Source organism: Diceros bicornis, chromosome 6 (genome assembly GCF_020826845.1).
Source record: "Diceros bicornis minor isolate mBicDic1 chromosome 6, mDicBic1.mat.cur, whole genome shotgun sequence".
Taxonomy (NCBI): Eukaryota; Metazoa; Chordata; class Mammalia; order Perissodactyla; family Rhinocerotidae; genus Diceros; species Diceros bicornis.
The window spans coordinates 72,188,002-72,202,334 of record NC_080745.1 but is presented as its reverse complement, the minus strand read 5'-3'; positions in this window follow the sequence as shown (position 1 = coordinate 72,202,334).

The following is a 14,333-nucleotide window of genomic DNA, read 5'->3' as shown; positions in this document are numbered from 1 at the left end:
GTGCTCTGTATGTCTGTTCTTGTGTCATTACTTTCCAAAATCCACCTATTTGAGAACTCAAGTCTCAAAGAAGACGGCCATTGAAATGTAATGAGAGAGGTAGGGTTGAGTGGGTATCTGTGAGAAAGTCTTAGTTTTATTAAAGCCTGGAAGAAATTTACGTTGTTTACACACTCCCACCCCAAATGCCCCCATAGCTGATGGGTCCCATGTTATGCCTGCTAACTTGGATAGAAATGAGTTTTTAAATGGGTTAAATATTAATTTGAAGTTAACAACCTGAGAATTAAACAAAATCTTAGGTATTGCTAAAATCAACATCTTGAAGACCACTTCAGCTCAGAGAGTGACAGGAATGAATTAGGGAGAGAATGTTCCATTGATTCCATTCATAGTGCTGCTTGCTAAGATTCATTTGGAGGAGCTATTTTTCTCTCCAGCCAGTCCTTTCTTTTGATGTAACCTGGTTCTTCCCACCTCCTTTCTTTCCTGGCATGTGCTCTATCATTATAGCCTCCCCCAACCCCAACCCACAACCCCCTCACTCCATCCCTCTATCAAGTGCTTTCCTTTCTGTTTTTGATTCCCATTGATTTCTCTATGGAGGTGAAATTGTGCAGAGGAAATTTTATCAAGAAATGAGCCCAGGGATATTACATCAAGAAGAACTTCTTAACATTGAGTTCTATTATATGACAGAACAAGTTCCCAGGAGCAATAGTAAGAAGCCAATCACCTGAGTTATTTAAAACTCAACTAGACAAAGTCATGCTGGATGTGCTGGCAGGAATTCCTGAGTTTCAGCCACAAGAGAATTAAAAAGACAAAAAAGAGAATAAAAAGATTTTTTTCTCTTCCGCTCAGTTTTTCTCTAAGTGGAATTCTGTAATTTCTGCTGAAATCAGCTACAACAGACAACAAGATTCGCTGCTTTCTCATGTCAAATTTATCAAGAACTGGAACAAAAGGACAAGAGCACCAAGGAAAACCATTAACTATAAAGAAGTAGCCTGATCACATGAATGAAAATCTGAATTTGGTGTTTAGGAACTTGGGTCCTAACTTGTCTTCTCTTTCTGATTCTGTGATCAAAGAAAAAATTATGTGGGAATAGGCAATAAGTCCTGCTAACATCTAACGGTAAACTTGTCTGAATTTATATCACTTCCTACAGTGTCTATGTATCAATTTTTTCAATGAAAAAGTATAATTAACCTTAAGTTAGTATCTGTTTAGCCACTAAAAGGTTAAGATGATTTCTCTGATATCCATTTACTACAACTATTACTATGATTATGATTATGGTATATACATACAATCCTTGAAGAACATTCCAGAAAATTTCCCTAACCCAAAATATGTCAAAACATATGCGTTTCCATTTTAGGATACAACCATATTCCTAATACAATAGTGTCATGGCTTTTTACTATATCAGCAGAAAGAAAATGTATTCTTAAGATGTAGTGAACTTTTAATAAAAATCCCGCTATGATTCCATAAGTCAGTAGCCCAATGTAAATGCAACTCATAGTTTGTGAAGTACTTTGATGAGCATCCTCTCCTTTAAACCTTAAGACAACCCTGTGTGGTGTGTATTATGGTTAACTCTATTCGATACATGAATAAAACTAATGTTCAGAAAGAGGTGTGCTTTGCTCAGAGTAAGTCCAAACTCGAATCCAGCTTGGATTCCAAAGCCCTGTACTCTTCCCATGCTACACATCTGCCCTTCTCAAGCATTGTGGGGCCTCATTCTCTAAAAATAGTCAGATGACAAATTGTATATGCTAACACACTTTTCTCTCTCCACTTCCTCCTCCATATATTCTGTTCCAAATCTGCACATAAATATACACAGTATTTTAATGAACAGCTCAGAAAAAAATAGAGGCTTACTTATTTGCAAGTATTTTATTTTTCATTCACAGAGAAACAATCATGTAAATTCCTTTCAACTTACGCCTCTTGGTTCAAGTAATTTAACCCTTCACTTCATCACCAAGGAACTGGATCTATTTTGTCTGCAGGACCCTCTAATCCCTAGTCTTCTTAACCAATTCCATCCACTCACTGGGTCAGAGACCATAGTATGTTTCTTGTGATTTGAAAAAAAGAGGCTACAAGTGAAGAAACAACTAATTTTTTATTAGTTTCAACAGATAAAGATGCTAACGTACATCTTCACTAAATTGTGAGCAAGAGACTTTTGCATCTGGCTGGGTTTCATTGCTTATGCCAGGGAACTATCAAAAACTTTATTTTATTTATTTTTTTTGTGAGGGAGATCAGCCCTGAGCTAACATCCGTGCTAATCCTCTTCTTTTTGCTGAGGAAGACTGGCCCTGAGCTAACATCTATTGCCAATCCTCCTCCTTTTTTTTTTTCTTCCCCAAAGCCCCAGCAGATAGTTGTATGTCATAGTTGCACATCCTTCTAGTTGCTGTATATGGGACACGGCCTCCGCACGGCCGGAGAAGCGGTGCATCGGTGCCCCCCCACCCCCCACCCCGGCCGGGCCGCCAGTAGCAGAGCGTACGCACGTAACCGCTAAGCCACCGGGCCAGCCCTATCAAAAACTTTAAATCCTGATCTTAAGAATGAAAAAGAGGGGGCCAGCCCAATGGCGTAGTGGTTATGTTCACATGCTCTGCTTCTGCAGCCCGGGGTTCGTCGGTTTGGATCCCAGGAGCAGACCTACACATCGCTTATCAAGCCACACTGTGCTGGTGTTCTACATATAAAAAGTAGAGGAAGATAGGCACAGATGTTAGCCCGGGGCCAATCTTCCTTAGCAAAAAGAGGAGGATTGGCAACAGATGTTAGCTCAGGGCTAAACTTCCTCACACACACAAAAGAGAGAATGAAAAAGTATAAAAGAAATAAACTTGGACAAAGAAATAATACTTCGACTAATGTGAATACAGCTGAAAAGAAATAGGTACCTCAATAAAGATTATAGTAAGCTGTTTTCTCCATCGTCAAGATAAACTCGTCCTACACACTAATGTAAATGAACGTCACAAATAATTATATTCAATGAAAGAAGACACACAAGAGTTCATACATTATAATTCTATAGATGATTTCAAGAATAGACAAAAGTAATTTAAGGTGATTGAAATCAGAAGAGAGGATTCTTCTGGTGGAACACTGGCTGGGAAGGGGCTTGAAAGGGCTTTATGGGGTACTGGAAGTAGTCTCTATCTGGGTTTACACAGGTGTATATAAATGTTATAATTTATTGAGCTTTACACCTAAGATTTATGCACCTTACTTAATATATTTTATATTTCTATTAGGAGAGAGTAGGTATATCAAGAAGGTCTTTTCATTTCTGTTTAGGACTTTGCCCTATAGGAAGTGGAAATCACCAATATATATATTAAGAAACAAAGTGATTAAATTTGCAGTTTGAAAGACCACTTGTTGGATCTCTGAGGGATTGAATGGAAAAGTAGAGAGGCTGGAGTCAGGTACCTACACCAGAGACTATTTAAATAGGCCAAGTGAGAAGTGATGAGAGCAGAGAAATACAGGACAGAGGCAACGACTGTTAATAGGAGCTAATGAATACTTGGCTAGAAAATGATGGTAAAAGAAAAGTTAAGGGTTATTTTCAAGTAAGTCGTGATAATTTTAACTGAGATAATTCAAGCTAGATGATCCAATAACTCATAAAATTTAAGGATGAGCTAATTGTCTTCCTCCTATATTTTCTGTGAAATGTACAAATGAGTATATGAGTGTGATTCACCAGGGAGATGTCTTGGCTGGTGAGATACACATGTGAATAATTAGCATAAACATATTCTAAGTCATTATCATATTAAAGATAGTCCAAGGATATTTTTCAGTTAGAAGGAGAGGCCTAGGAATGAGAATTTGAAAACAAATTAAAGGATGAGCAAATAAATAGAAGGTAGGGAAGCAAAACAAAGAGGAACAACTAGAAAAGCAGAAAAAGATCAAGATGGTCACAGAAGTCAAGGAACGAGAGCGTTTCAAAAGTTAAACAGTCAATGGTATCAAATCTACAGAGTTCAAATAATATACAGATTTACCTTGTCCATTGAATTTGGGTGTTAGTGGTTATAACGGATTCTTACAAGTGAAGAGAAGTGAAATTGGTCATATGGGTAGTGATAGTGAATCTGATTGCCATGAACCATGGAGGGATTTGGAGGTGACACAGAAATTGTGAAAATGTCTGTTCAAGCAAGTTTGGAAGTTAAAAAAAATGAAATTAAAAACTAGATTCATGAGGTTTGTAATGAATGCTATCTTTATAATATTAGAGAGACTTGTGGAATTGTACTTGAGGCCAAAGTGTAGTTGAAAGAAACAAAATTAAAAAGAGAAAATGGAAGAGTGTGGAATTCAATGCCATGGTGTAATACTTAACTTTGGACAGAAGTGCAGATTTCTAGCCCTTTGACACTGGAAGAAAGAACTTACGGACAATGTAGACAAAGATAGATTACAAGCAGAGACAGAGGCAGCAGGACATTCTAAATTGCTCAGAAAGGACGGGGTGAGGGAGTAAGTCTAAGGTATAGAGCAAGTAGAGGTTAGAATAGATACTGAGCAGGAAGGAGGAAGGATTACAACCATGCTCTGCACTTTTTTGCCCTTCTCCACATTCGAATACTTGGCTTGAAATACTGAAATATGGTAGTTGATAACCATTCAGATTTAAAAGGTAATTGTAACATAAGGAGAATAAAATGCTAAAATTCTCTAAGAGAAAGAAAAAACATACCAACCATTCATGACGCTAGTCCCACGTAACCACAGAACTATAAACCAACCCCTCTCAATCAATTGTAGCCCGACTTTAGTACCCGTGCTTCAGACAGGACAGGACTAGGGTGAGGCAAGTAAGGCACTCATCTCAGACACAATATTTAAGGATGCACCAAATAACTCAGTAATCAAGATAATATTATGGTGTCTTTAAATATACAGTGTCTTTAAAAATCAAAATTAATGCAACAAAAAACGTACTGAACAAAATATTAATTTTAATGAAAGATAGAATCCAGCCCTACATCGTATGACCCTGTCTCACTCTCTTCACCCTAATTTCCACCCTGCTTCTGAAAGTTAGCCAGTCTCTAAACCACCGGTCTACTGCTGTGCTTCTAAAAGTCAGCCAGTCCCTGAACCCATGATTCCCCAAAATACTGGGTGAAATTGTTTTTCTGCTTGGTTCTAAATCACTGAGCTCTATAACCAAAGTTGTCCTTTGCTTAACAAGCAATAAAGAGAGCTCTGTTTCACATATATTTGACTGCTGATTTTTTCCCTCAATCCAAGAATACTAGCAGGACATCTATTTTTTCTGTATTGGACAAGAGTTCCTAACCCAATTTTGCCATTAATATACTCTGAGGCTTTGCTAAAAATTGTCCTTTCTGGGTATCTTTTCACTCACATTAAGCGGGATCTTAGGTTTGTAATAGAAAAGATTCTTTCGGATACTTTCAATGGAGAGGGTTATTTCAAGGAACCACAGAAATAAACTTGAGGCTGGTACGGTCACTGCCTTTTAACCCTGAGGGATAGAACAAGGCTTGGAGAAAGCCCAAAGAAATAATTCTGCTTCCTTGAGATGGAGCCAAAGTGACTGGTGACTTCTTTTCCTTTATACTTCAATATCAAAGATGCGGATATTTGAAGGGAAAAATTTCCCTGATAGTTCCCTCTCATAAAAGAGGAAGTTAACCTCTGAGGGCTTACAAATTATCTCTAATTATGGCACACACTCAGTTACTTTATTTTAAACAAAAAAACCTAACAAACAATTTGGGAAAGACATATTGTGAAATTATGTCAGTCATTGTGAGCTTGGGCTGCTAATAAAAATAGAATTCATCAAGTGCTAGTAATGCTCAAGGCCGTGATGTTTACTGAGGTTCCTTTTAGTCTTTATATTAATTTTGTGAAGAACATGCTATTATTACCCCATTTCACAGAGGAGGAAACTGAGAAGAAAGTGGTGCAAGTTTGAACAGCTGTGATACAAAAGAAAGCCAAGATTTCTACCTAGGCCATCTCTCTCTGGAACTCACCTTCCTAAGCACTATAGTCTCCTGCTTATAATGTTCATCACATCAAATCATATTTTTAAAAATTAAGTAAAACAAGAGGACAAGAAATTAAAAACAAATTTAGTATTTGGGCAGGGGGGTATGCCTCCACAACTAAGAATCATCAATGTTATTGTAAATAGCCCTTTAATGGTGGTACTATAAAACAACACAGTGAGTTATTGTTATGAAGTTAAGTTGTAGAGATCATAAATACATATTTCAAGGCTGGTTAAAAATATCTTTTATTAATATTTAATATTATGTGAATGGGTACTTGCGGCTTAGGATAAAATCTTTAGTATTCACATTGGATACTGATTTAAAAAGTGCTGTGTCTCAAACAACTTCACTTTAGAAAACATAATATCTCTCCTCTTTTTTATGCTACGTGACTTAAAAAGTGGTTCTAGTGATGAAGTCCACAAGACTGAAGCTATCTGTGAAGAATTTAAATATCCATCTATATGTACTACTCATTTGTAGTAGTACACTTTGTAGTAACAACTAATTTGTTGTGGTGGTTCATATTGTCTTAAAATTCTTTATTATATATTTTCTCATTGTGAAATGAGATATCCCCTTGTATTTAAGGCAGTCAAATATTTAAGCATATGTATTTTTTATACTGCCCACAGAGATTTTGATTGTGGCACATTGCTACTCAGATATGGAGTATCCTTCTTTAGCAAAGATTGAGGCCAAGTCATCTGAGAAATGGTTGGCCTTCCTCTGCTCTTGTCCTGTGTGGTTCTCTTTAGCCCTGATGACATCTCTGTGGCCTTGTTAAAGGGCTTGGATTCCCTTAACATGCACTGAGACTTGAGCCTGTGGGCATGACAAGCACCTGAGACTTCACGGACACCTCCATAGTCTGATCACAAATCTCCAGTCTGCTGAACAGAAGTCGTATCACCCATTCCATTTGTTTCCCAGAGAGGAGATAACAAAGCTTTCTCATTTCTTTCACGCAACTATTAATATTAGAAACTACTGTAGGAAGGACAGGGCTTTTTTGCAATAGTTAGTGGAATACCTGAATATATTATATTTTCTAGCCCAGAAAGCCCTACAGGCCAGCTCTATGAATGTGAGGTGTTTGCCACAACAGTCAATGACCCCACCAGGGCTTTTGCTCACCCCCAATGTTGGCAGACCCTAGCCTGGCACTCATGACATATTCTACTACTTACTGATGTGCTTCATGAATAAGGGAAAAAAGAAAGCAATAATCTGTCCATACAACACCCACTGCTAAAGATATTCGCCTTCTCTTTCTCCCACATCCTCCAAACTCCAGGCTGTGTCTGCATGACCCTTATATCCCTGATATTCTTTCCCAGAGTAAAGTAATGGAGTTTGGAAAACGCCCCCCAGAACTGCTTATCCCCCTCTCATTGTCTCCATATTCTATACCTGACTGGTGAATAGAGGAATTGTAGAATAACAGCAAGAGAATCAGGATGTAATTAGCTCATCTAGAGGTCTAACCTTCCTACTTGCTTTGTGACTTTGGGCAATACACTTCCTGGATATAATTTTTCTCCTCTGTAAAAAGAAGGGGTTGAATGAAAAGATCTCAAAAGTGTCTTCAAGGTAAAAAATGTGTGAGTCTGTGATTCCAAACATATCAGTAAATTTAATTTTACTCACAAAACTTTGCTAATGGAAGCTTGGCACCTTAAATATGGCTGGGTCATTTGTGAGAATGTGCTCTATTTCAGTGTCACTACTACTGTGACATGACAGCAACTTAACATCACTGTTAATGTGTTTTTGATTTATTTGTGTGCATAAAGTCAGCAAATCTCAAGGACCTGGGATTAATAGAAGATCATGGCTTTATGTGTCAGAAAATGAAGGGATTAAATGTAGACTGTGTCACAGATCAGGTACTTACATCATTTAACCTCTCTATGCCTCAATTTCCACATCCATAAAATTAAGATAGTTACACCTACTCTCAAGGTTGTAATGAGGCCTACATGAAGTAATATGTGTGAAGAATGGAGAACAGTGTCTGGACCATATTAAGTACCCATAACAGTCAATTTTCTTTGCTTCTTTCCTTAATACTGAAGCTGGGAAAACCTACAAGATCAATAATTATCCAGTTCTTAAATAAAATTCTTGTCAAAATTTAGGCTGAACGAATATCTCTTCCTCCTGACTTCTCTGCCTCAGGATTCAGAGATATAAAATCACTGGAAAACACTCATGATGTCCCTCCCCCAACATGCATAGACATTAAAATAGATGACTTTTAATGTTTGACATGAGATATTACACAATAAATTATCTTTGAGCAGTATATGTTTAGGATGATAGAATCCAGAATTTTTGAAGCAACATTGAAATGCTACCACTTGATGGTTGTTAATTTACTGATTTCAAAAATTATGTTTATTGCAAGGATCTATATTTCTTAAATATCACACAATGATTCTCCATTATGTCAACATCCTAATACATGTTGCATTTGGACACATGTTGACATTGTCCTCTATTATTTATTTATTTATTTATTTATGAGGAAGACCAGCTCTGAGCTAACATCTATTGCCAATCCTCCTCCTCCCCCCCCCCAAAAGCCCCAGCAGATAGTTGTATGCCATAGTTGCACATCTTTCTAGTTGCTGTATGTGGGACGTGGCCTCAGCATGGCCGGAAAAGCAGTGTGTCGGTGCACGCCCGGGATCCGAACCCAGGCCGCCAGTAGGGAACGCGAGCACTTAACCGCTAAGCCACGGGGCCGGCTCTGTCCTCTATTTTTAATATACATATGCATTTACAGAAAACTGAAAGATATGTGTCAGTACCTCAGATGTTGTTTCTCAGTCATTAATGTGTCATTTAATCTTGAAAGTGGCAATCCCCAGGCTGTGTGACCACTACTTCTGGTATTACCATCATCTGAGCCACCTGTAAAAGCCCACATTAACCTTGATGCATGATAAGAAAACATTTCCCAGTAGCCCTTCTTGTTAGACGTCCATATTCTTGACCCTGGGCATTAACCAATGAACAGCTAATCACTAAGGGGTCAGGGTGTCAAGTCCAGCAGAAGTATTCCCTCAAGGATCCCATCAACACTTCCATATTAATTTGAATTTCTTTGGGTCAAATGTTTAACTGCTCTAGACATTCTCCAGAGCTATAGGTCTCAATCTGGACAATAGATTATAGGGAGGGCAAGACATTTTTCCATCTCAATTTAGTCAAGGCAGCAAAAGTAATCTGTTGCTTTGATGATTATGGGCAAGTACCTTCCCTGCCTTTTGATTTCTTTATTGTCATCAATAATATAAAGGAATTGGACTAATCCACTTTTGCCATTACATCATCCTCTAGTATTTTATGACTCTAGGTAATTTTTGAGTAACGATTATGTACCAGGTTCCGTGGGTTTTTAAAGGAATAAATGCCCCCGACCGAAAGTAAGTAAGCTTCTCCTACTCAATGAATATGTAGAGGTACTGAGGTCACAGTACAGTCTCCCGGGAAAAAATGAGAAGGCAGAAGTAATTGTTCCAGCTGTGTATCTTCCTATCAGCCGCTTGTCCTGAAAGCAACAACAAGGAAGTGCTCAGTTATGCCTGTGTTGCCCACACAAATAAAGACACTTCTGTCTCCTTGCTGAAGATATATATAGGGACAGTGAAGAAGTTGCCAACATGACTATGAATTAGAGGAAGCTAAAATCTCCTTCCCAAACCAAAATGCCTTCACCACTCACTGCCCATATCTTTGATCTAACAAACATTTAATGAACAGCCATTTTGGCCAAAGACTATGCATGGTTCAGGGCACTCCAGAGAAAATGAGATACAACTATTTCTCTCCAAGAGTTCAAAATCTGAGACAATGATTATTCTTTCAGGAAGGAAAACTGGCTTCTGGAAGGGTTAACATAGTGTGGTGTGTTGAAAACACCTGGGTTCAAATCAGGCCTTTTTATCTGTATGACTTGAGAACAATTACTCAACTCTCTGACCCTTGGTTTCCTTAACTATACACATGGTTATTAATAATGTATTTCTTTCTAAAGACCTTAGAAGAGAGCAGGGCAATGAGAGGACAGAGCTCCGGAGAGTTGTGATATGATTAGAGCAGCTGGAGGTAGAAGAGTTCAGGGAACCCAGGCACAGATGTGGTTTAGATGTAAGATATTTAGCATTCAAGGCTGAGCCAGGAGTTATTTAGCATGATCCAAAATATGTTGGGTCATCAAAAGTCTGACTAAGGAACAACCTGAGACATCACTGCAGGACTTTTTATAGGCTCTTTAAAACTGATGTCAACTTCAGAACTTCTAAGATAATAAGCAAGTTAAGCATGGATCTCAGTTACATAGTCATTGCCTTTTAGACAATACAGTCAGGGCCCTGGGTATTATTTTAGCCTCAGGTTGTTTATTCGTAATGTTTCATGTTGCTTTGATATGATTTAGTACATGGAAATGAGGCCAAGGCAACAGATCAGAAGCCAATATCCTCATTTAAAATTTTGTGAATCTTGGGATGAATTTGGGAGGGCAAGGAGAGAGAAAGGAACAGGTCAGTTGACTGTAAAAGCCATTGTATTTCAAGAGAACATGGAAATCTTGTGACTTCATTCTGGGACTAATATTCACAACCTGGGAAATCTAAAGGAAAGGGAAAGTTCTCAAAAAATCCCCTGGACGAAAGACCATACTTCATCATCTGATGATGAGGCAGGGATGTAACTTCTTGAGAGAATATAAGATGTAACTGCCCAGTTGCCTTCTGGGTTTGGACTCCCTAATCTCTGGCTGTTTTGCTGCTGCCCCATCCTGCCTTAGGAGCCCACAATTCTCAAGTTCACACAGGGGATAAAATAGAAATATAGGGGTGAAGAAAGGGTTTTAATTTATTCAGCTTCAAATAGTGGGCCTCTATTCTTATCATTAACTTTCTTCTTTTGAAGTCTGGCTGCCTTGGATGACCCCTCCTTCAAGGCTCTGCAAAAAAGACTGAGGCTGGGGGAAGCAAGTGCTTGCTGACCAGGGGGCCTCTTTACAGGTTGTTCTTGAACACCTAGGGCCTTCCTGATGACCAGAGGGCGCCATAATTTCCCCTTTAGAACACAGCTTTGCCCCACGTACAGACAGAGCCAGCTTGGGATGCTCTTGGCCAAGGGTGTTATGGGCCCTCTGGCCTTTTCACTTGGTCCAAAGGGACTCAGAACAAATATACCCCACCCTCACCCTCATGGAACATTCACCTCCACCCAGGTTGTCCTCACACCCTCTTCTCATAGGGAAAGGCTGGGTGAGGCTTTTCGGTTGGCCTTGATCGCACACACTGACAGAGCATGTGCTGGATCTGACCCTGTCAAGGGGACTGGTGTCTTGATCTCATCACTCCTTCCTAGTTCTGCTGGTTACGCCTCTAAAATAAGCAAGACTTGATTCCAAAAAAAAAAAAAAAAACCCAGAAGTTTAGGCACATGTGCAAAGTTTTTACCAAGAAAAATTGTTCCATGACTTTGGAGCACTTCCATGCAAGGTCAATTATTTGGGTTATTTTGGCATTATTAACTTTGCTAGTAAAAGCTGTTAAAAAAAAGTCACTTGCAAGTGATCAGGGTAAGCCCTGTGCATATTTGAGTAAAACTACCACTTAGGGCTAGCTGCCACCTAATAATGGTTATGCAGGGTTGAGTGGATCAACACTTTTACAACTTTTAAATTCCCTTTTGTTTTGCTGCCCAAATCTGAATAAATATTTTCGCTAATTGATAACTGCTCTTTTACTAAGAGATAACCTTTATCTATAGAAATGTATTTTGAAAACTTATTTTATACAGCAATTTTTTAATCCATTGAAACTAACCTTTTATCAATAAAGGGCTACTGTTTAGATATTTTTAAAAGTACTTTTTTTTGTAATTTATGTTTTATTTAAGATTTGTGCCAAATTTTATTATTTCACAAGAAAGAAGCAAGGGATAAAGGTAAGCTTAACACTTTCTGGCTGTTGATTACTGGCAAGCTGCTGGCCACTGGTAGACAATCTCTATTCAAATCGTACTCCTTATTCACTGGAGTGCAGAATTGTAGAAGGACAGTTATGATATAACATGTGTGTGAACCATTATGCATAATACAAAAGCTGGTTCTATCAACTCCAGTCTCATTAGTAGGAGTGAAGATTTCATCAGAAGTAGCTAAAATTTCCCTTTGTGGATCGCACCTTCTCCACTCTTAGCCCACATGGTTTGGTTAGAATTGACCTTACTCACAGCTGAAGGAATAGATACTGAATAGTATATAGCTTATTTCTCAAAGTGTGGACTGTGAACTACATCATGAGCATCACTTGGCAACCTATTAGAACTGTAGTTTCCTGGGCCCTGCCTTATACCTACTGAATCAGAATCTGCCTTTGAAATATTCCCCAGGTGAATTGTATAAACATGAATCACTATAGTCCAGGACTAAAGCAGTGGTTCTTAATTCTGCATACACTGAAATCACTAGGGAACTTTAAAATATACTACCACCTGATTCTCACTCACAGATGTACAGGCCTAATTAGTCTAAGGTTGGCCCCAACATAAATATTATTAAAATCTCGGCAGGTAATTCTAACATGCAGATACTGATTTTCAACCATCGGAGAGCTTACCTCCCTACCTATAGCGACTACTTCAGATGTAGGAATTCAATCTAATCCAACCAATGAGAAGCTCACCCTGGACATTTGTCTGATACTGAGGAAAAGATAAACTCTCTCTTTCAAGCTGAAGGTGAAGCTAAAAACATACAACATTCAGAGCAACTGTACACAACCGAGGACAAGGATTGTACCTGCCTGAGGGCAAAGCCAACACATGGAAGAAAACAGAGCTGAGCAGAGAGGCAGAATGGAGTGGGTCCTGGTGATATTCTCCAAGCCCCACTTTAAGTCATTCTTGAAGCCATTTAAGCTTTGCCTTTGTAGTTACATGAGCTGGTAAATTCCTTTTTGGTTTATAATCGTTTGGTTGATTTTCTGTTTTATGCAGTAGACAGTGCCATACTTGATAAACTCAGACCCAAGAACCCTCTTGCTAGACTCGATCTCTACAGCAAAATACATCAATCCATAATAAAAGTTGTAGAATTTTGTAGTTTGAAAGGCACCTATTGAATTCTGAGTCAATACACTTACTTTACGATAGAGAAGACTAAGAGCTACACTGGATTCGGGATGGGTTCACTACAAATGAGGCTCAAGGGGGTCAGTAGGAGCTGGGTGCAGAATAGCAAGGGTAGAACCCAAAGCCTTCTCAGGAGACTTGCACTTTCCTCCACTTTCCTATTGCAATGGTCTCCACTTGATTGACATTCCTCCTTTCCATTAATTGCTTGGACCTTTTTAAATATCTGAGTTCTGAAACTCTTATCATCGTGTACTAAACTGTGCTCTAAAAATCACCAGCAACCTGCTAGATAAATACACAACAAAAGGAGTTCTTCGATCAAGCAAATTTGGAAAGTGCTTTTTAATAATTTCTGCCGCCTCTGGGAGCATCTTGATTCGCTTAGGGTTCTGATAAATTCTTCAGTAAAGGAAAGTGTTTAAATCCTCTTCCTTCCAAAAAATACCTATTAACATTACAGTTCTCTGAACTGGAGTTTTAGAACATAGTTGGTGTCTATGAATAAGGCTTTAGAAAAGTTTGAGTTCATAAGAGAAGAAATGCCTGGGGTCAGTTGCTCCCAAAGAAAATCCTGGCAACAATATTTGGATAAGCTTATTTATTTAGGAGGTGATCTCAGGGAGCAGAGCATGAGCAAAGGAGGAGATGAATGAGGGGTGGGAGAAAACGCCAACAGATTATGTGGACTGATGAGTAAGTCACCACTGTTGGCAATTGGAGTTCCATCTTGCTGGGATGATTGGGAATTGCGATTCGGAGTGTTCCTGAGTGTGTTAAATGCCCCCTAGTTCTGGTCTGCTTTGTGCATTACTGAACAAGATCCCATGTCACTGGACAAAACTGTGATCCAGAGAAGCAGAGAGTCACAGATCTTAGAAGCTGTCAGTATTCCTGGAATTTTCCTCTGCAGATGGTGGAGACCTTACTAGGGAGGGAAATGCATAAGGCAGCTAGGCATCAACACTGTGTACTATAGGAAGTCATAAGAGATTATGTATATTTTCATCTATTTTTAATTGTTTAAATCCGTTCCCCCCAATTAGGGCCTTAAGTAAACTTACCAAACAATTTGGG